The sequence below is a fragment of the Temnothorax americanus genome, unplaced genomic scaffold (assembly GCF_048541705.1).
Source record: "Temnothorax americanus isolate GAGA-0224 unplaced genomic scaffold, ASM4854170v1 Scaffold24, whole genome shotgun sequence".
NCBI classification, from domain to species: domain Eukaryota; kingdom Metazoa; phylum Arthropoda; class Insecta; order Hymenoptera; family Formicidae; genus Temnothorax; species Temnothorax americanus.
Genome location: NW_027509381.1, coordinates 2,926,213 through 2,950,785, shown reverse-complemented (window position 1 = coordinate 2,950,785; position 24,573 = coordinate 2,926,213). Strand labels below are relative to the sequence as shown.

The 24,573-nt window shown below is 36.2% G+C and overlaps 1 protein-coding gene across 3 annotated transcripts in view; it reads left to right on the top strand.

Annotated features, from left to right (window-relative positions):
* Rhogef64c (Rho guanine nucleotide exchange factor at 64C) overlaps nucleotides 1-24,573 on the top strand; it is a 110,158-nt gene that overhangs the window by 24,154 nt on the left and 61,431 nt on the right. For 2 of the 3 annotated variants that reach the window (XM_077408265.1, XM_077408263.1), the window contains exon 4: nucleotides 4,580-4,666. The gene's annotated coding sequence lies outside the window, so the exon portion shown is untranslated. Of the gene's footprint in view, nucleotides 1-4,579; nucleotides 4,667-19,151; nucleotides 19,587-24,573 lie in introns of those variants that run through there. The other variant, XM_077408264.1, reaches the window with a different exon arrangement.

Below are 24,573 nucleotides of genomic sequence, written 5' to 3'. Positions count from 1 at the left end.
CCGTCGATCCCCTCGGCGAGAGACAATCTTTTTTTCGGCGCGGGCTCCCTCCTTCTTTCGGCGCTTCTTTCAGCCCTCCGTTCCGCCGCTTCTTCGCCGCGTGGCGGCTCCTCCTCAAGTACGCGGCGCGACGGAATCGCGCTCACGACTGACACGTTAACTTCGCTCTCCCCGTACTCCGGTCGTGCGGCTACCAGGCTTTTCCTCCACCCACGTACCCAGTTGCGTATCAATCGAGGGTACCGCCAACTCATTCGACTCGTGCTTCTTTTTGTTTATCAAGCTTTAACTTAAAGCTCGTAGAAAAAACTTTGTCAAAGGATTGAGGAAGGAAAGTTATTTTGAGAACATTTTTGTGAAAGGATTCTTATAATAAAATTGCGATAAGAGAAAAAGGAAAGATCGAGTGGAGTACTACAGTTTGTTAATATTTAGAAGCTTATGTATAGTACGGGAGCTCATGTGAGCTTATAATATAGTGTAAAAGCTTATAATACACTTTAGATACTTCATTGAAATAAGTCGTAACGCGAAAGAGTGTGTTGATCCCTGAGAGTTGGTCACGCAAAGTACGTCGACGACTTTGGCGCGACCGCACGGTCGAGAAATCAAAGTTAATTAACTTGCATCGAGGAATCTCAGACTGGTGGAAGTCGCACATATATATATATATGTGCCGCGCGGTGAGAGACGTTAGAAGTGTAATAAATAAAACTGACAACGATTTAATAGACAAATTGGCCCTAAACACATCCGACTCGTTAGCGGAGTATCAGAAGGTCGGGTTTCGTCAGTGTGGAGGGAGACGATCGTACTTTCCACCGTCTTATTGCAGGAGGAAACACGGACGATGGAAACTTTCGTGTAAAATGCGCTGTAGCGCGCTTCTAAACAAAAATGTTGCTCCTTAATTGTTTTGCTATTTAATGTTGTGAATAATTCCTGATAACGCGAGTAAATGCGAGGGTTATCGACCCGTCACATTCGCGCTCAGCGTGTGATCGTTGCCAGGCGTAATTCAGCATAACCTTCCACGCTAGGACGAACGAGATTTGAGATAGGTACAATTACTTCTAAACCAGATAAATGTCTTTTATATCCGAGAATTAGCGGCCGGCTATCTCGTTACATTTTATTTTCCTCGTGAAACGTTCGCTCACACTCGCTTCGCGTTTGTTCTTAAAAAAATGATACGTTACAAAATAATTACAAGTTGAAAGAATGATATTAATAAGATATTATGTTTTTTTATGTTTTATTTAGTATATTAATTTTCATTTTTCAATTAAAAAGCTTATAGTGCAGGAATGAGATAAATCATTTAATGAAGTCCATAATAGATTTAAAATGAATTTTATTAGCTAGGGTTTTTTATCTTATAGTGGATTTTGCGAGTTATAAATTTACTTTTGTGTTAGTTTAGCACACGCTAAAGTTTTAAAAATAAGCAATGTAACACAGAAATGTGTGTAATATAAGTGTTTTAATTAGTCTCTATCTAACTTTTCCCTAAATTATATATATTAAGTAAACAATACAGATAAATAATATAGTAAATTTATGTTTAAAAAGTGGATACGCTTAATTAAAACGTATTTTAAGAAAATATACAAGTTAAAACTTGGTCGCAATTAATCGAATTCTAATGCGTTCGTGATAATTGATAAACGTATCGCTTACAATGATTTTTATCGCGTAATTACTAGTGTAGTCGCTATCTACGAAGAGCGATTCTTTCGTAGCTGTGCAGCCAATTTAAGCGTACCGTATATATACCGAACTTCCTTGAAGCCAATTAGACGCAAACTGTTTGCGATTAAACGCATAACGTTCCTGCGCGTTTCCTCAGTGCGAAACGAGTTTTCAAATTGATGACGCTCAAAGTCAAGTTTCTATAAACATTTCTTGGCAATTATGTATGATTATATGCCAATATATGATTACCCACGCACACTCGATGATGAGATATATGTATGAGAAAAACACTTCAGAGAGATAAAGCGACGAATGTCTAAATACACAAGGTGTGTTTAAAATATTTCTTTAACAATTTCAAAATAGATTTTTCTGTAATGGAAACAAATATAATTGTTTATAATGAGCGATTAATAATTCAAGAATTCGTACAAGCTTTATGGGTATGAGTAAATAGTATATAGCATATTCGTTGTCCTATTTGACAGATCATGATATTTTGTTCTCACACAGATCTCACAAATATCGTAAGTATTTTTTGATTGGAGTACTTCTTAATTGGTATAACATTTTGATAAGAAGGTAGGCTACTAAATCTGAAATTCGTAAGGTCAAGGCGTAACCTATATTATCACGCACGAATGTACGACGTTAAGCTCTCCATGCGTGAGCCGATATGACGCGACGAACCGTACTATATATTTAACGGTATGTTTTTCTCAGGATTGTTATTCACCCATGTGTTGCGTGCCTTTGCCATGCGTGGACAATTGATTAGAATTATCATACAACTGTAAAAGTTGCAATATAAAAAGATATATAAAAACAAAGAAATTTAAAAAGAACTAAGAGATCTTTTGAAGGAATCTATGAAAAAAAAAGAAATAAAGTCGTAATTAATAACTGGATGTTACGAGTGAAATTTAATTAGGGAAATTTAATTAGGGAAGAATATTTGAATTGTAAGAACTACGTTTGAGTTGAAATTTATGCTTGTTTGTAATTCGTAATTGTTTAGGTGTACGATGTTTCGGTTATCTGATGATCGAGCACATTAATATTCAACAGAACGCATTACTAAAGCAAACAAAAAAACGGAATAAAAAGAATGATTCAGATTTCTCCGTCGCGATTCTTCTAGCAACGAAATTAAGATAGGAAATTTTTATGAAAAATACACATATATATATATACATATATATATATATATATATATATATATATTCACATACATATATTAAATAAAAAGTATAATTACAAGTTTGATTTTGGTATCCCGATATTTGCAGAAGGAATAGGGCGATATTTAAAAATTTATTTAATTTTTATTTGCTCTCACACAAAACCAAGCAAAACTCTTATCTCTGTGCCCGTTACATCGTTACAAAAGCGCGTGCAACGTGTATATGCAATACCACTTGCGCTCGGTATACAAATCTTCTGCTCCTATATTAATGCGCGCGGATAATCGACGCATAATAGTCGCAAGCGAGAATAAAATGAACTGACGAGCAACAGAACTTTGCGTGGTAACGTTCAATAAAAACACGATCCTGATCTTGATTAAAGCGATTCTAAATTAAATAGCTGCACAGCTCAAGGTTTCTGTTTACTTATTTTAGGAAACACGCAATGTTTTGCAATACAATGCTGCTGCAATTTGCATTGTCTGATAACGAAAATCTGTTCCGACTTAGAATGCTTTAGTATTTAGTAGAAAACGACCGAAACGTTGTTTTCTATTTTTTTGAATGCTTCCTGGAAGAGTAACAAGTTCTGAAAATCGATGGACCAATAATTATTACTCCAAAATATTCTTGAAACATTTGAAACTTCTAAAATATACGAAGCTTTGAGAAATCACGATAGAGAAATAAGAAAATAAATTATTATTCTACATCATATCTCATTCGTTGTTAGATCTCTTCTAGCTGGTTGAACTATCTTATTTTTAATTTATCGATTAGCTTGATCGAGCAACGATGAACTAATTGTCGCTAATCATGTCGAACTCCATTATTAATGCCTAGGTTGTTTTACTTAACACTATTAACAGCCGTTTAAGAGATCGAACGTAAGATTGTTATGCGCGCGATAATTGTTGCTAAAATATTTGACCCACATGTTACGTCTCATTGGTAGTTCACATCCTGTTTAGCTTCTTCTTGCTGGATTTTTATTTGCGCTCGCAATATCAGATTGTTTAACGATGACGTGGCTTCTATATTAAGCAGGTCATGAAATGATAAGGATTCAAACTATCAGCAAAAAACTTTAGCGAGCGATCGCTTGATATTCTAAATTAATGTGCGATTTTTTAATATTATATATTTTTTTTATTTGTTTTATAAATGTCAAATAAAATTCAACATCTATAAATTTAAAAAATTACGAAGACATTAAATACTTTTACTGCACAATAAAATTCAACATCTATTAATTTCAAAAATTAAAGATTGATTTTAAGAAAAATGATTTTAAATATCTTTAAAGCAACGTCTGTTGATTTTAAAAATGATTTAAAGCATTATTGAGAGAGAAGAACTATAAACTTTAAACTTTGTATTTATTAAACAAGATAAGATGTTTTTGATTTAATATGATAGAAAGTATTAATTTTTGTTAAATATTGTTATTTAAAATTTATCTTAATTTTAATAAATAAGGAAAAATATAAGTATCACTCTCGTGTAAGATTCAGTTTTTCAGATTATGATATCTACAACAGTTTATAAATTTCGATATTATACTTATAAATAGAATATAAATTTTTTTAGTATTAAATTGCATATAACGCGCACATACAAGGCATTCTACATTTACAATTGCTGATAATAATATGTTTTTGCCACAAATTAAAACTCAGTTACTATTACTATTACAGATGGCGTGGAATGCTCCAACCAATGAGCGACCTCTTACTTGATCTTGCTCCTGCATCCGCGTCAGATGGCAGTAACGCACATAATCGGTGAGCTTTTCAAATTTATATTTATCGCATTTAGTATTTTTTAAATATATTTCTGATAAAAAATAAATAAACGTGTTTATTATGAAAAACAAAAACGGCAGAAAATATTATATCCGGAAGAGATAAAAGTAAAATGCTTCATCCGTACACTGGCAAAAGTTACAAGAGATGGACAATCGTTCTAGATCTCATTTTATAAAAAGCATTCCTCTTCTAAAAATGTTTTAATATATATTTTTAGAAGAGGAATGTTTTATAAGATGATTTAAAATGACTATCCCCATCTCTTGTAACTTTTATTATATATGATATGTATTTATTAGATATATATGTGTATTTATTATATATGTGTATATAATCACATAATTTCGAAAGCAGAATTATTTATGAGACAATATAATCTTTGCATATATAAGGGGACAAGTAAAATATTCGATGCTACCGTAATACTCACAACGCGACACTTGTGCTACTTTTTATTTACGTCTTAATGAGCCTCAGATTCCAATTTCGCTGGAACAGGGCGTTCCCGTGCATTAATAGCCTCGCGGGTCGTTAATCTGCAAATTTTATTCTAATCAACGACGGCCATATGAAGGCGCGGCGAAATGTCCATCGTCGCCAGTCATTCCGCTTGATGAGGGACGAATATAAATATTCTCTTAAACGTTCGCTCCTAGAAGCAAACGAGATAGAGCCCATAATTATCAACTAGCACTAACACTATATATATATATACCTACTACTAATATTGCGTATAAGTAGACAGGTATAAAAAGAAATAAAAGAGACACTATGAATAAATTGTTAAAAAATGGGTTTCGAATATTAAGAAAAATATAAGTTTTTGTGCTTTTTGTGTGCTTTCTATAGATAATTATTATATTACATGAAAATCTTTTTTTCTAATTTCTTCGTAAAATGTTTGAATTTCGAGAGATTTGATGGATCTAACATGCGAGATATTGTTCGACTCTCGTATAAAATAATTTCTAAAGAATTTTCTAAATTCGAATCCAAATTTTTTATGTTAATATCTGTTCCGAAAAAAATCCGGAAGATTGTGGAAAAATTTGATCTCAGGTTAATTGCTATAGTTTCATGAACCTCAGATATTAAGTCGTAATAAATTATGACAGAGAAACTTTTTTGTACGTAGGGGTTAATCCCCTTTCACATGGAATATTATATACAATTTTTATCGGCATTACGCGCATTCGTATTTTCACGTTTTTAAAATCATATTTTATATCTGACATAATAAAAATCATAATTGAGTATTTCTGATAATGAAAGGGCCAAACTTTGCCGTTTTCACTTCTTACTTTATTTCATGTGTGCTTTGTTTAAAACGCGAAAATATTAAAGCCAGATGTCTTACGAGAAATCTGTCAACGACTGATTAGCGAGACTTAATGCGCGCAGCGTAGGTTCCTTAATGACGCGTCTATCTATCCTATACGCGCAACTTCCTGAGGAGTCTAGGCAGCCCTTACGTCTCTCGGTTAATTATTAGCCGAGCGCGTGAATCGCGTGATCAGCGTCGTCCCACAAGAGCCCGCGAACCCGGAACTATTTCCTACACGCCGGTTTTCTCCGCTCCCCTGCGTCTGCCGCCGGTATTTTTTTTTTATTTTTTATTATTCTATCCCTCTCTCGGCCGGTCGTCGCCGGTGAGAGGTACGACGCCGCCGCCGTTCTAGGTTCTCGTGGGCGGAGCCGTACAGGAACACCGCGGAACAAGTGAAATTGTATCGCGTTCGAGGTTCCAGATAGAAAGTATCGCGGCCTCTCAGCAGGGCACTCCGTGTCTAGCATAAGTGGAACGGTCAGATTAATCCCAGACACCTGGGTGTCCTTCCGCGGAATAGAATCAATTCGGTCAATGGATTTGTAAAGGGAATGGTCGAATTGCAGATTGCAACTAAAGTTAATCCGATAATACGAAATTCACTTGGAAAATTAATTTCAGCTGACAAATATTAATTAGACGATCTGAGATAAAAGCTAATTTTGATTGTATAATATTTAAGTTATTTGAATCTAAATTAATTCCAATTTTATTGAAAACATTTTTTTAAATAGTATACTATTCTATTGATATAAATTATATTGGAAATAAATTTCAAAAAGTTGAAGTTAAAGAATCAGTGGCGGTGATGAGATTTAAAGAAGTTAATCGAGCCAAAATCGTTCCTTATATTTATTCAGTTGTGTTAAAAATATATTTAATTTCTTATTCAAGCCCGTAGGTATATGATAGTTCGCCTGTAAAAGATTCTATTCTTGTAGTGTCTCTCTTGGGGGATTTTATAGAATTTAATATAATTTAATAAGTTCATGTATAAAAGCTTTAAATAACAAAAATAAATACATTACATATACAAAAGAAATTGACGCGTCTCTCATCGTTTCTCAATCTCTTATAATCGACGAGCTATCGAATCGTTACTGAAAAAAAGAAATAGGTGCAATGGGCATCCATATATTACGCAATAGATGAGCATTCGCGACTCGCGACGCGATGATGATCCGCAGACCGTTCGGCAGAAACCCGCTCGTAAAGCAAGATAGCTTTACGCAGCCTCGAATACACGTAATTGCCGCGTGGACTTACAGTGACATCGGTGCATTCAACGTGCAATTACATGTGCCCGCTCGCAACGCCGACTCGAAGAAAGATCGTGACCTTTATCAGCAATGAAGCTCGCCGTTGGCGGTAAAGAACGTTATTCTTACACCTATGCATAGTATTTATCTGGAATGGCGAAGTATATATACGTATGAAAATCAACATCTCACCTTTTCGCGCATTATGCGCCTTGGTTTGTTAGAGGTATTGCATAATCGAAAAGCGTTTCTCCAGGTTTGTACTTGTGTTACTCATCGATCCTGCGCGCCAAATCACTTGGCCACGCTCGCGCCGATATCCTGGCGGCTGCTCCGTTATGTAAAACGAAAAAGTTGCGCTACCGCCTAGTTTTCCACGCGCGCGCCCAGATTCGCCGCAAAATTTCTGGCCGGATTACGCAACTATCTGACGCTTTCCATCGAATATATTTTCGCAAAGAGACTTCCCGAAAACGTGGCGCCGTAAAAATCGCGTTTTATTTTTTCCACAAAAATATTGCAAAAAATGTGCCATTACTCAAAAATGTTTAGGAAAGTTAGATAACCAAGCTAATTTCAGATGCTCGTCGCGTAAGTTTATAATTTTTATAAATAATAAATTTGTTTGATTTAATTTATTGATGTTCTTTTGATATAAGAATTAAAATTTTTATCACAAACAAAATGTCGATCATGGAACACACCAATAAATTATTCCAATGATTACTCAAGATTTTATTTTCATAAAGTAATTAATTGGTATACAAAAATCAGAAATAAAAAGTAATTGCATCTTTACACACTTTCAATTATAATTACGTGCGGTTCATATAAATCCGTATTTATTTAATATCCTATTTCGTACTCTCTGACAGACAAAAACTCTTTGTTCCTCTTTCAAGAGAAATAAAAATTGTAAAAAACAATTCTCCCCTGAACACACAGAGTTGCAGTCATGCTTCTTCATTCGCGTGCCACGAGAATATATTCTTTTCGGAAAGGGGATGTAAAGCAAAACCGTGAGAAACTCGTACCTCGCGTGTCGTATTACTGGAAGGTACACAGGTTTCAGCAAAAACGATCGATCTTGTCCCATTATATCGACAAGAGGATATATCGAGCGGTCGGGAGCGCGTCGGGAACTTCCCGCGCGGCATCGCCTTCTCTCTCGTCGTCCTGGCCCTTGGGCTACGGCCATGTGTGAAACGTTGGGCAATCCCGCGTCGAACGTAGGTGGTGCAGCGCGGCTACGGGGTACCGTTATACGTTACACCCACCTTTATTCTATAATATAGATCAGGATCAGAGCCGAACGAGAGATTCCGCAGCCGCGCGCGCATAAACCCTCTTATATCATCGTTCGCCGTGCGGCGCATTGAACGTTTCATTACCTATATGCTTTACATAAGCCGCACCGACGACGGGAGAGGAACGCGCCGTTCCTCGGTCGTTCCAGGAGAGACTCTCTTAAGACCCCGGGACTCTCTTCCTCGCGCTTATACTTGCGCAAAACCAGCTTCCCAGCGACGGGCTCGAGCCGGACTTTGTCGCGAGTGACATCACGCGCGTTTGACATTTACCACTCGGAGAATCCGGAACGCATTACTCACGTGTGTTTAGTAAAATTTTGGCGGAGCGTGTGTTTGTTCATGATTTATTCGCGAGATGAGTTATCTCACGCCGTTTTAAGAGAGAATAGTTAATCGAAATCTTAACGGAATTTTTATTGTATAACGTAATTTAGGAATTTCTTGAATTATTATATTTACGATTTTAAAAAAACCTAAAATAAATTTTAAAAAATTCAGAATTGACTCGAATATGTAAACAATTAGAATAAGATGATAAAATTAACAATGTGATTTATGTAAAAAGAAAGTTAAATAAGTCTAAATTTAGCTAAAAAGAAAGAAAAGTCGCGTACGCATAAACCTTAATTCATATGCGTTTCTGCATCTATAATCAAGCAACACATTTGAAATTAAAAGCATTGCGAACGACGACTTTTTCTCGGCATTGCGGGAAACGATCGAGGGTCACGTATACTCCCGGACGGAAGAAATAAATGAGGGGACGATTTGCATAAACGTTTGTTCGTCTCGAGGACGCGCGAATCTATCGCTCGACGCTCGACGCTCGACGCTCGACGCTAACGTATGCTATGCGAGATACTCGGCCTACGATCGGTCGAGTATAGCGCTGAATCATAGGATAAACATAGTCGAGACGTGCTCTCTTCCTGAACTCTGCATGCGTGATGGTTATTACGATGCAACGTCGTCGCGGCAAACGTCCGGCGTTTCCAGCGGTTAACGAACGCGTTTCCGCGGGACAATGCCGTGCACAGCCGCGGCCGATCAATCCCGGCCCCCCCTCTCTCTCTCTCTCTCTTTCTTTCTGCTCGCCTCTGGCAATGTGCCGCGATGCCGCCGACACGCGTATCGCGGGAAGGAAAAGTCTCCCGTGGGCCGCGGACGACATATAAATTAGGGTCATCTCCGGCTACCGGTTCGGCGGAGCTTTCCATCGACCGGCCTTTAAATTTCTGTCAACTTCCTCGTAAAATTCCCCGTAAAATATCTTTCGTTAAAAACATATATATATATATAAATATACTACTGCGTCATTATCATCTGTCTATATTCCTCATTAAGGAGTAAATTAAGAAGCGAGAGCTAGTGTAAACTCTAAATAAACTTACATACAAAGATGAAATTTCTTATGATTTATATATGTGGAGTATTTTTATGCATCTAAAACGTGATTTGATTTCTTTAAAATTATTTGTTATTTCTCTCTGTTTCGTCTTGTACTTTCTTATGTATATCCCTCTCGAGAGCGCTACGATCTTGTTATTATTGTGCACGTAAGTAAAAGCGAAACATCATTGCCCATCTGTTTAACATGTTAGAAGTAAAAGTAAATAAATTGTCTATATATACTTCAGTTCGATCCGACCAATAATATGATAATTTCGAGAAAGCTAGGAAAAGAGCTGGGAAAATATGTGTTTCAGGCACTGTTTCATACACGAATAAAAGTATCAGTAACGGAACGTCAATTTTCATTCACGTATATACGCCACGCTTGTACGCGCGCGCATATTTCGCGCACCCACGTCCACGTGTAACGCCTGTTGGAGTTTGCGTTTGCGCGTGTTTCGCTCTTTTTTTTTTCTCGCCGTGAGAGAAAGTGTTGAGCGACACCTTTTCCCATGCAATTAAGCTCGCAGGAGGCCAGGCGAGGCGCGCTCGGCAGGCGATATCCGCGTTCAAAGTTTCATTCGCGATCCGCCGTTGAAATCACTCGAGCGTATGCGTCTCGATTGTCATACAAATAATTCAGAACTCTTCATTTTATTTCAATACCATTCTTATTGTTAGTACTATCGCGATACTGATTTCGAATCGTGGAAATATCTGTGACTTGTATTTGTCGTTAAATGAATCTCGTATAACATGTATCAAAAAATAAATTAGGTGAAATGCCCAAAAAGAAGTTCCACATTTTATTGAAATAAATAGTTCAATATTTTAATTAGAGATCAACTGATACTCAGATGAACGTGATAAGGGAATGATTAGCTTATAATTATGTTTAATCTTGAAAATTATGTGGAAAAACCGAACGCAAACTTCGAATTTTAAAAAAATATTTATAAAGAAGAAAATAAAGTAACATAATATATTAAATCTATTTTTTCCGTTATGTTTTATAAATAATTAATTTTTATTTTATGTAAATATATACAAGTGAATTAACGGCTGATTGAACGTTCTTCTTTCAATCTTCATTATTCATGAAGTAAGAATACTCTATAAAAAGGAATTTAAATAAAAATTTATATTTTAAACTTGTATTATTTTATATATTGTAATTCGATTTTATTTTTTTGTCTTTTCCTATTTTTTACTAATTATTTAAGCAAGAAATTAAAAAAATTGGGTCCATTATAATCTCCTTAAAACCTCATATTGTATATAATATTAATATATTATATTTTCATAGTGTTTTTAATTGCATATCTTGAAGGTCTTAATCATTCTTGACATTTTGAATTCGTATATAAAACGTCCAATAAATTGACAATTATCGCAATTTCAAGATTAATTATTTTATATTAATCTGTCGTAACTTATGTACTTGAAGATAAAAGATCTCTGTGAAACGTTATGTTATATATGTCTACATTGTTATACCTTTTTATTGTATATCTATATATCTATATGTGCATATACATATATATATATACATATATGTATATATCCGATATATAATTTTTTCACTAATTTATCTAAATTCTAAAACATTGGATCTATATCTAAAATTGCGGAAATTTATTATAATAACTATTATAATAACATATATTAACTTACCTCTCTTACGATTGTTCTGTCGCCCGATGCCTCTCAGGCCTGCTTCTTCTCCTCTCAGATTCGTTCATTGCACTCATATAACACAATACTCGCGAAAACATGGTTAATTATAATCATGCACGCATATTAATCCTCACAATAGAATAATCATCCGCACATTGCACTCCCGATAGTAATCACACGCGACGTGAGCTTTTATTCGATACCCGTAAAACTTACAAAGCAACAAATAAAATTTCAAACGGTATAGAGCTTGAATTACAAATACCGAGTGCTACATAAATGACGAATATTAAAATAATTAATTAATCGGACTTAATCACGACTATACTTATTAATTATACTTATTAAATATGTCGAAAGTTTGCTCGAAATGAGTCCGTTTTGCCTACGCGATGTTCCATAAAAAAAATTAAAACATGAGTTATGAGAATTAAGAGTATTATACAAATATATTATAGAATTTAGTATATCCGGCGACTTATGTAAATCCGCGTTTTCGATCAGAAAATGATGAACAGATTACGTTGTCAGAGCGAAAAATTTAAAGCTTGATGTATGATACAAATGTAGATAGGTATTATTAAAGAAATTCATTATTGCTTGTGCATGTATAAATATCGCGATATAAACAATGCTTTATTATTTCCATTTCTTATTAATACTCGATACATCGATCACGCGAAGTAATTCTTTTAATAAAAATAGCCGATATATTTACAATCGTGGAAATAATTAATCGTATATGGACGTGTGTGGTAATCAAACTAATTGTTCATAGAAAATGGTTGTATTTCGATGAGACGCGATGACAAGCGAAGCGGCACGGCACGCGTTGCGAATCTCGCCGAGCGAATGACGATATATAGTGGCTCGCGGTGGCAGGGCTTGCGCGCGCGGCAGCCCTCGGCGAATGTTGACTAACCAAATCAAAACACATCAGCCGGTTTCCTTATCACAAATTGAATATATATTTTAATTGGATATCTATTACTTGTATTTTAAATTAATTTCGATAAACAAGGTGTTATATCACATTTTACACTTTGTTCTGTAGTTTCATTATCATCACCTAAAATAACGACGAATTCCGATTGATCGAGAGATTTTGGAATAGGATTATTTTATTTCTTTCTGTTAATGACAGTTATAACTTAATATTTTGCTTTCGCGGGATGTAAAAATAAAAAAAAGGAAAACAATATAAAATCATTTCTATATGAATATAATTTTTAATTAAGACGAAGATAAACTTTTTTTTTTAAAAGAATCTTAACTTTGTTTTTTATATATTTGTATCAGATTTGTTAATTTTAAACGTACAAACGTACGTGTATGTCTATCTTATTAAATCAATATACAATATAATACAATTATTATTAGAATTATTTTTTCTCGTCTGTTAGAATTCAAAAGACATTTCCATTACAAAACGATGCTCTCTTTCAATCAAATAATTCATCGTTATTTTAGATCGCTAACGAGTTTACAAAAGAAAGCGTTAACGTGCAATAACGGTCCAGTTATCGAAATTAATTTAAAATACAAGGAATGGAGTATCTAACGTGTAGTTATCTTGTAATACGTTACAGTTAATTCGTAGTCGAAATAATTTATGGTGACAAAATTGGCTAGCCTATATAGGTCTTTGATAGCGATGCTATCAACAGCGTACAAAGCCACGTGCAATAACAGAAACTATTATTATTTTGAAATATTTAATATTTTATAGATTACAATCATATAGAAATATTCTGTACCTTACATTTTTTATTGATTTTTAATTATATTTGATGATATAATGAAGCTAGAATGTTCTGTTTTGGTGCCACTCTCCGTAAAATCTAGCAAGCATAATTGAATTTAAGCGACATCGAAATAAGTGCCGAAAAATTGATTCGCGCATTGCGAATTTCATTATGCAAAAGAAGTGTCCCGATAGGAACTAAAGGCTAGAGTCAAGATCACAGTGAAAACACTAATTACCACGGAGAAATCATTAATTATATGTCGTTGCCGCTCTCCTCTCCCTTTTTTTCTACGTGACTCCGTTTCTGTCTGGCTTGCATTCTTCCGCGATGCTAACTATGTGAAGTACTCCCACGACACAAGAATGCCGCTTCAAGATCACGGACTTACGGTCGTGCCAGTCGACGACTCTCTTAATTATTCCCAACGTTTTCCTCTTCGCTTCCACCTTCGCGACTTTGCTCCCCTTGCCGCTGTTCGAGATGAAATATCAAAGCGTATACACAGTTACTTGCAAAATAGAAAATCCAGTTACAGATAATGGTATTTGAATTCTGATGCAAGTGGCCGATGTGGAAGTTTATATGGATTCAGCGAAGTTGCCTTATTTTATGAAAAAGTCGGGATATTTGCAATGTAATAATTGTAAGATAATTACGTTACGAGTGTTGGTGATCGTTAATGAACACGCACGAACTCTTTCGCTATTTAATAATTCGTTAGTTAATAATAGCGTTAGTATAAAAAAATAATATCGTAATAAAGTTTTATTTTAAACGATTGTGCGGAAGATATCGAGGAAGAACTACAAACCAATATGCCTATAATTATTTTAATAATTACTAATTACCTACATGGTAGTTACAAAGAGATATCGAATGAAACGTAATACGCAGAGATATCTAGATATTTGTATCTAACAAGAGTCTTTTATTGTGTGGGCGTTCGAGCGTTGCGTTTTTAATGCGGGCCTAAACGCAGGTTTGTCGCCACGCGGAATCGAGTTAGCAGCTAGTGAAATCTTCAGATCGAAAGCGATTATATTTATGCGAGATGAAAATTTAGGAAAAGAAAAGCACGAGAAGCGTGCCCGCTTAACTGTCGCCGTTATCTTGCGCCGCAGATCGTGCCGCTATTAGCTGTAATACAGTGACTTTCAAATACCACGCGGACCCAGCACCGTGTCACACTTCTCCTCGGGGTGACGCAAAGACGGACAATTAAAGCAATTTAATATTAGCCCAGCGTTATCTTCTCCACTTCCGAGAAATTCGTCTTTTTTTTTTTTACAAACGCGAAGTTGATTCCTTTTATGCTGCTTATGTTTCTTACTTTCCGCAACTACTTCGAGGCTAGGAATGAGATTATCTTTTTATCGTGCGAACATCGAAGAGTATTTCAAGTACTCGACGTAATTTTACCCTCTCTGCACGGCAGGCTCATTTTCTTGTTACAAATGTGAAGAAAATTTCTTTCGCGTGAGTTACTTTTCTCATTTTTTTTTCGTGATTTTCTTTTTACATATATGGAGCTGCATTTTCTATTGTGTGAACACTGAAAAGTGGCTTAGCAAACACTTCCTAATTAGTATTTGCGTTCAATGAAACTTCAAGAGGCGTCGCACTTCATTGAGTTGCTTGTTATCTTGACGATCTTATTCTTCGCCAAAAACTCGCGCTTTCCTTCTTAGAAGTCGTGATTAAATTTCGGCGATGTCTTTCTCTTGCCCGCTTCATATTTACCTTTTCCTTGCTCCGTGTATTGAAAAACGAGCAGTTCACGAATAGGATCGTTCCCCTATCAGCTCGGAGAAATCCAGGGTAATATGATGATCATGCGGGAAGCTGCGATATATCAAGGCGATCATTGTGTAAGCTTTCGTGAAGTCGCAACACGGATTTCGACGGAAGTTAATTACATCTTACAGCTTTTTATAGTTATTACTCATAATGCGATACCGGTATATATACTTATATTGTATATAATGATCGAAACGACGATGTTTAGAAGTTAAAGGAGAATGCTCTTCTTCGCGACTTAGGATCGAACGAGATGTTCTCGTCCTTTTGCATCACCTGATGCCTAGAGAACATAGCGTATCCTGAACATCCGAGCAATTGACGATGAACTCGAAAAGGGGTCATCCTGTCGTTTTTCATGGGCAGATGTGTGCGCCTCTTCATCCATCTCCTTCTTTTTCTTCTACCGCTCTTCCTACTTCTTCTCTTCCTCTCAAGTCCACTGACCGAGACTCGCCTATGCCGCTGCCGCTGTAAAGTCGTATAGAAAAAGCCTTGATCGTAAAACCCGCCTCGCTTCCGCACTTCTCGCGATAGCTTCGCCGCTCGCGATTAGACTCACGGCCGCGGTGCTCTTCGCGGAAATTCGCGACTGGATAATGGAAATTTCAGGAAATTCATAATCCGATTGATAGGCGGCACGGGGAAGATTTCATCGAAGCTAATCGCGTTGCTGTGCGGCGAAGTAATGCAGGATGAAAAAAAAATATTTATACATAGATTGAGATTTCTTTGCCACGTACATTTCTTCTCATTATTCTTTTAACAATAATTAACAAGTATGTGGACTTGCAAGTATTGGAGTCGGTTAATTATATAAAATAATTTAGGACTCTCGATAATAATCAATATCGTGATTTGGTCTTGACGTTTCGGAACGTTCTTGTAATTCAAAATTTAAAAATAAATTAGGTTTTCTGATATATTACGCATTGATAACCGCGTTGTTACTCTCAAGGCCAATTCACGATATCAGTTAATTATATTTGATGAATATTTGTATCTCCGCGTTTTTATATCATATTATCTAAAATATATCTAAAATAACATTGTATATGATTTGCGGATATAAATTTGTGTTCAAATGTCTTCGAACAAACAGATATGGATGAAGGAAATACATGCTCTCTCTCCCATCACATTCTTTACGTTACGTGTACATATGGAAATTGCAGATATTAATAGATATAGATATACATATACATCGTCAAACATAAATGATTTCTCACATTCAAAAATATAAAAATAATTAACGGAAACATAAACATACTCTAAATTTTTGGAAACAGGAACTTTGTAACAAAGTACTCTCTCTCTCTCTCTCTCTCTCTCTAACCTCCAAAAATTTCAATAAATTAAATTAAACATAAACTGCAAGTGCCAGACTAGAGTCAAGCTCAACAGGGTCTTCTTTCCCCGCTAATTTTTCCAAGCCCGTTCCCTTGGCAGTGGTTTCGCTAGATAGTAGATAGGTGGTTTGGTTTTGGAAAGTGAGGCTTTGTATGTGAACCGCCTCACCAATAAATTGAAACGAAACATCAATAAATTGTTATCGGACGGAAATAACTATAATAAGCTCATGAATTCGAATTCTTCATTTTTCGAGTTTCTTTTTTGATCATGTAACTTCGTAGTGCACTTTAACGGTTTTCTAAGAGGAGCCGACTTACGTGTGTTAGCTTTTTCACATGTATGATCTTAAATATAGAGAAAATCGCAGGATTCAAACGATTCTCAATTTCGTATTTAACTTGCGTTATTATTACAATCGTTTCGGCAGGATGATATAAACTTAGAATCCCTCTCATAATTCGCGACAGTACGTTAACGAAGTTCGAGCACATGTCGCGCGCGAACGCTGTCGTAATAAAGGATAATCAAGGTGTAATAGGAATGCCGAGGCATCTGTGCGCGGTGATTATAATCCGGCGGGAGGGAAAGAGAAAGAGGGATGGCGAGAAGCAACGAAGGGCCGCGCGTTTATCTCGCATCGCGAGACGAGGGAGAAAACGAATAAGTATAAGGAGGCGAGAACGCGTAATGACGCGCGAGCCGGGCAGGAGGAACTGTGTCCGTTGCCGTGCACGAGCGAATGGGACGAGCGGATAGAAAATATGGCCATGATATTTACTAACTCGGCCTCCGCGTGAAAGTGTTCGCTCTTCGCTTTATACCCCCCTCGTCGAGAGAACGCGCGCGAACGATCCTATGTAACGGGTGTCGCCCGATCAATCGATCGAGACGAGGACCGCGTGTAATTCTACGGAAGAAAAAAAAAATTCGGAACGTATTTTATGTCTACTGATAAGTGTTGAGATATAATTGACTGTAAGTATGTTTTAAAAGACGCTTGCTTAAATGTTGACAAATCTTCCGATTTTGACGGCGGATTTCCGTTGTATCGTGTCGTCTCGCGAAATTTTTAGCTTTATTTTATATATCTTTTAAAAATTTTATACATTATCTTTATGCTGTATTTTTATGTTTAGCGTTTGTAACTCGTTAAGCACTTTTAATGTTAAAGCGCACTGTAAAGTTACATGATCAAAAAAGAAACTCGAAAAGTGGAAAATTCGAGTTTCTGGGCTTAGTTTGTTACTTTTGTCTGATAACAATTTTTTTTTCAATTTATTGGTGAAACTTACGTGGGATTTCATGAGATGGGACCTTACCTTCCAAAAAATTTGCTGAAAGTTTGACACATGACGGGTATGTTTTCGTTAATTGTACAAGTAATTGCTGACTTCATCTAGGAGTATAAATAATATAAATACATGTATATAGCGTACAGTAAACGTGTATGTAAATATACATGCATATATTATATAGTATATGTATGTATGTCATATAACATATAACTATTGTATTATATGGAGGTATGTACATATCAGTTTTATACTCTAGATGGCGTTAGACTTGAATAATTTCTCGCATTAAAAAATATACCGTTACTTGTATATATAGGGTAAACTCGGGTAAGATGGCCGTACAGGAAAGATCGCCAACCTATGTTCTTTCAGTCTAGTTCGCCATGAAACGTCAAATGAACGTGGGTTGGCCATTTTACCCGAGTTTAATCTAACAATAACTCAAAAATTGACGAAAACACTTTTTTTCTTCGCTAAATTTTTGAAAGGTGAGGTCATCAATAAATTGAAATAAGTTGTTGTATGAAAGTAATCTGAGCTCACACTAGAACTAGAATTTTTCATTTTTCAAGCTTCTTTTTTTATCATGTAACTGCATAGCGCACTTTTACGTTAAAAGAGCTAAAAGAACTAAAGAGTTACGAATATATAGCATAAAAATTATATATAAAATGTTTGAAAAATACAGCTAATATAAAGTAAAGCTAAAAATTTCATGAGACAACACAATATAACGACCCACGCACACACAAAGATTTATTAATAACATATGACACATGACCTACTCTTTCAGGACAACAAATTTCAATTTCACGTCAGAAGATTAAAATCTTAAGTCGGGTATACAGATCGCAATGAACACCTTTGTCTAGTCATACGATAAACATCAAAGTGTGTCACCGCTCTGTTATATCTACGCGCAAGGCTGCGAATAAAACGTTAATAATCAGATTCCTTTTTTCGGTGCGGATCGAGAATTTGAAATCGGATGAGCTGTTCCGAATCGGAGCGTGCGCGTCGTCCGTCCGTTAAGCCCGGCGGAAACGGTCACCGGGTTTATCGGGGGACCGTGCGACCGCGCGCGAATGCGAAGAATTTGGCCGGCGGAAACGTTGAGGCCGATAAGCGTGGGCTATCATCGAGGAGTACGTTCCCCCGTGGCTCGGTATAGTGGCACCTCGCTAAGAAGAAGGGCATCTCGCGGACGGTGATGGAGAAGGGGGCGCTCCGCGAGGTGGTACGGGGCACCTTTCTCGCGCGGCGGTGCCGGCCGTGCCGCTAGCCTCTCACTTGGTCGCCGGCGTTCGGCCCGCTCGGTTCCATCGGCGCGCTCGTCGGCTCCGTTCGTCTCCTCTCCTCTCGATTCAACCCGCCGCGACCCACGTTACTCTCGACCTTTTCTAATTCGATCACGTTTTCGCTGAGAAAGCGAAACAAAAAGGGAAAAACGAAAGCACAAACTGTACGAACTTGGATTCGGCGTCGCGTCTCGGCGGGTGTCATTATATACGTGCTCCGACGGCGAACGGGAGTGACATCAACGGCGGTTGTGCGATTACGCGGTGACACGGATCGCGAGCGCGGTCCCGGATAGCCCGCGATAGTTCCGCTCCGCATCGCGCTTGGTGGTGAAGAGAGTTTTGTATATATATATATATATATATTTTTTTTTTCATTTCTTGATTGTGCCACACGACACTCTGGATATGATACCGGATGGATTAAGCCGCCGTTGGGGGTGAGTGCCCTTTAATCTTCCCCGCCGCGTGATTTTAAATTAGAGTACATTGTTGCTTTTTGCAATCGTATAGAATCGAAACTTTGCCGGAGGTTCGTTGTCCTCGAAGGTTTTCTCTTTCGGGGCGCTAATAAATCGACGCGCATGAAAGATTTCGCGAAGCTAATACTCCGAATAATTTTTGTTACGTTTTTTTAGATATATAATTTATTTCATGAAACCCCCCAAAGTGTGCGAATTAAAATTATCTGTTAATTGAAATATTTACAACATGTAGAAGAATATACTTTCATCGTTAGTCTTTAATACATTTTAATTTTCTATAAGTTTATTAACGTGCTCTCTAGATTCAGTAGATATAAAGTTACTTTTTTCGTGCTGCCATTATATACGTGTGTATATTTAAGACTTAAATTTTTTTATGAAATTGAATAACGTATAAAAATTTCATTTACATTTTATTTGATTATATTATAATCCTTCAGTTAATATAAATGTAAATTTATAATAATTGACAATTTTATTTATGAATTTATTTATATGGATTTATTATGAGAGAGAGAGATATAATTGACATTATAGAAGTAAAAATTGTATACAAACTAGAGAATTGCTTTAAGACTTTCAAGTGAATAAAGTTCACGAATAAAATTTACCGTTATTTATTTTATTAAGTGTCACGAGGGGCTATTATAAAAGAAACTTATAGAACTTTTGCACTAGTTTTTACAATCGTCGACTGTCTTATTGTCATTGCAAATGTTCCACTATAATGGCAGTGTCAGACCGAAATTGCTACTTGTCGCAGTTGCAATTTATTTCAGTCGACAGTAACAACATTTTATGCAGCTGTTCTAATTGTGAAATCTTAGAGATCGAAATTCAAAGCACGAGAGATGAATTGCGAAATGATGAAGGTACACGTTATACCGCACTTGACTTACAATTAGTCTTGAAATGATTTTCGAAACTCCGACGAACTTCCTTGTCAGAAGTGTATCAATAGAGTTATTACCTGCAAATAATGGAACGTAAGGTGTAAGAGCTATTATTTCCAATTATACCTTGATTATGAGAACGTTCATTATTGAAGTGTTTAATCATTCAAATTACTTACCATTTATTTCGGAATCTTTATAAAATAACACTGTACTGTTTTATATCGCTTATATAATGTGTTAATAATTTATTATATATTATATAATTATATATATATTTCTGTGGTATGATAAAATTTCTTTTGCAAATACAAAGTTAGCAGGATAGTTGAAGTTAGATAGGATTTTATGGTGTAAGGGCTACATGTTAGTTTCGTTGATTTAGATTATTTTATGAGTTTTTTTTATGCTTATTCCAATATTATTCGTGTGTACAAGCCAATCATTAAAATGCCAATTATTTTGTAAAATATTTCTTGCACGAGAGAAATGCGGCTGTTATTGTATACAGCCTGTCCCTCTCGCTAAAAAATATATACATATTAGCAACCTTTTATCTTTTACATCACATAATTTAAAATTAAAATCTGTACATAATAGTTGAATCTTCTGCAAAAAAAAAAAGATATTAAATATGTTATTTAGCTTTATTGCATTGTAAAAAATTAACATTTTTATGATAAATTATTAATAAATTAATTAATAGATACTTATATAATAATTAATATCCGATAAATTTATAAGATATGTGTAACGCTAAGGTTAATATTTAAATATTAATTTTTAATTATTTAGTATGCGCATGCAGCAATTTTATAAATGAAAAGCCGCGTATTATATTAGTAATTTATTAATTAAAATAATTTGAGATTAAATATTCTCGTGAAATAGTAAACACGTCTGAAAAACTGCTAATGGATTTGAAGATTACTTTGAGTCTGTATACTTCGGTGTATTATCTTTGCAATTACTCCAGATACTTAACGATCTATGACAAAATTCTATTTCTACGGATCAGGACTAATTGTAAGTAGAGTACAACAATACGTGTCTCTTCATAAAGAAACGAGGGATATGAGAGACATCGTGATTTTTCTCGAAATGAACATTGTGTCCCGCGTGCGCGAGAAAGCAATGAAACTCCTTGATTGGACTTGGTAAATGGACTAGTAAATAAACTTTCAGTACAGTCGTTAAATTTGTGGGTCATTATTTTTCTTCGAGGGATATCGTGCGGTTCATCCGGCTTCCGCTTGTCCGTGTTACAGTTCATAGCGCATATCAGGACTCTTTGTCGTAGGTACTCCTTCCTTCTCTAGTATGAGTTTGATTCGAGGGAACAATAATTAGAAGAAATTCTTGTGTTTATTTATCCGTAGATTTTTTTCTTCATTAATAATACAATATGCATAATTTGCTTTAATCTTTTGAAAGGAGCATGTTGATTTCTAAAATTGATTACGAACCGAAGGTTAATTTCAATTTTAGGAATTTGAAACAATTGGTGGATTTTCATTTAGCAGGAAAAAAACGGCTGCGGAGAAGATTGACCTATAGTAGATTTCAATATTTTATTCAGGACTTTCGTTATTTCGATAATAATTCTGTAAGTTATAATTTTTTCTCAATCTTTAATTTAATTGATGAATTAAATGCGACTGTAAGGGTTAAATACATACCGCGCGTTGTGATATAATATATTCTATTCTGTTATGCACGGAGGAGTCGACTTTCTGAAAAAATCACGCGATCTAAGGGGATTGGCCTTTTCAAGGTGGCCGCGTGAGACGAATAACGCGTAGGCCTGAAATAAACCGTCGATACCCGCTTCGAAATCAAACACGGGCGTGTACCGGCGTTTATCATCACGGAATCGGGATTATGGAATCGCGAATGGCTATACGTATAGAGAAACGTAATTGAAAACCCTCACCGCCTTTTTATCGCCGCGAACGTGGATAATCGTCGATCCCGCGCCCCAGTCCCGCGGTGGCATCGCGAGAACATTTATATGTAAGTCTCGCGCTCTCAAAGATCGCGAATGCCCGCGGGATACGCCCGCGAATATCTCGCAATCGCCTTTTCACGGCGAATATAAGCTGGCAGACCGGCTCTCCGGAGTAATATGCGGTATATGTCCCGTTCCAGTAAACACCCCGACTTTTCTGCCGCCGTCAAACGGACCAACCTCCGCGCTCGAGGTGATACGAATAAATTTCTCGCGAAATATAGAGCCCAGATTCTAAGTCTTATTTCCCAGGAAACGTGACCGCGCGTATGGTACATAGATATGGCGTATAGACTCAGTAATGTTCAGAAACACGATGCTTCGCGTCGTGGATATATACGCGCTGCTCGATCGTGCACCTCTTTTTTTTTTTTGTAACGTGATGTATATAATTATCGCAGATAGACTAGACGAGATAAACATCGGCGAGGATAAAGTTCTTCTTCTTCCTGCATGTGCATGTGCATTTTTTTTTGCTTAGATAGTATGATACATCGTTGTAAAAGCGCGATTTTTGTTGGGTATTTCTACTAAATTCATCTTACGCTAAACATTTAACCTTTTAGCGGTGACATGCGAATTTTTTTTTTTTAAATTAATGGCAAATAATAAATGCATTGTATTTATGATATACCATCTTGATTTAGCATTTTTACATTAATTAGCATGAAATAGCAATAATGTAATAAATTGACAAAAAAAAGTTGATTATTTATTTAGAATAAACATATATATAATTTGTGATCAATGAGTTACGCGGATATGCAGTTCTCAAGATTTGAATTTGATATTTTCTTAACACTTATATAAGAAATATTCATCGTGAAGAAAAATAAGCAGTTTTTTTTTTGCGTAGATTAGCAATCAAAAAAATGATATGACACAACATATATACATGTACATATTTACATCGATTGTTACATTAGTCTTAACATTTCGATTTTCGCGAGCTCTACTCGCGTTTTGAAGCCAGTTTTCCATCGAGTTACGGTCGATTATTATATTACAGTTACGGGTCAGTAGGGTCGTACCAACGGCAGGCATATAATTTAGAATGTTTCGTCAAGAATAAGGGGGTCATTCTTAGCTGATTGCGAGTGAAATGACCGGTCAGAACGGATTGTCGCCGATCGCGCCGGCAAAACCGATTCGCATGAGCGACAAAGAGTGCTGTTCCGTTCTTATTTATTGGATCGGAACGCTCTGTATGGCGGAATCCGATCGATCGGGCGCGCGGGAACAGGAACAAAAAAGAGTGTCGATCGATTTGCATCGATCGAGACTTCTTTTCTCGCGGTGCGACCGCGCGCCCGCGCGCCCGCGCCCGCGCCGCGGCGAGCGATTTATTATCGCGCGACGGACGTTCATTATATAGACGCCCGTTTCTCCTTGTCTTCGGGCGAAGCTCATTAGTCCGCGAATGCGAGTGTACTCTGTCCTCTCGCGACGGCGCCGCATAGCGATTAGTAAATAACGATACTGGATTACGCAGCAGATCGTTGGATCAATAAGCGTCCGTTGACCGGTCGCAAGCAGCATGGCTTCTCGCAAACCGCTTGATTTCTCCGCGAAGGTGTCAGAATGACCAGCAACTTGGCGATCACAAAACCTTGCGCTTTAATGGCTATTAACGTGTGCATATGCTGTTCTGTAGCTTTACCTTTATTTTCTCTCTCTCGGAAAGTAGCGTATATGTAATTAAGCATTAGAAAAAAGTATAGACTGGATTAGGAATTTTTATATAATTGAATATAAAATATAATTAAATACAGTATATACAAAGAGAAAAAAGCAGAAAAGGTAACTCGTTTTTACATATTTTCTTTAATGAATTGTTTGACCAGTTTGAAGTTGATTTATCCTTGATGGAAATGTCGAAGCATTTATTTATCGCTTGATTTTAGCGTAATTAAGGAAAATAAGGAAAATTTTCTGTTTGATAAATTAAAAGAGAGCAAATAAATGACAATATCATATACTTCACTTAATTGTACCTTTCTTTATCAGAACTTTACTTGATTGTATAGATATATACAATGTT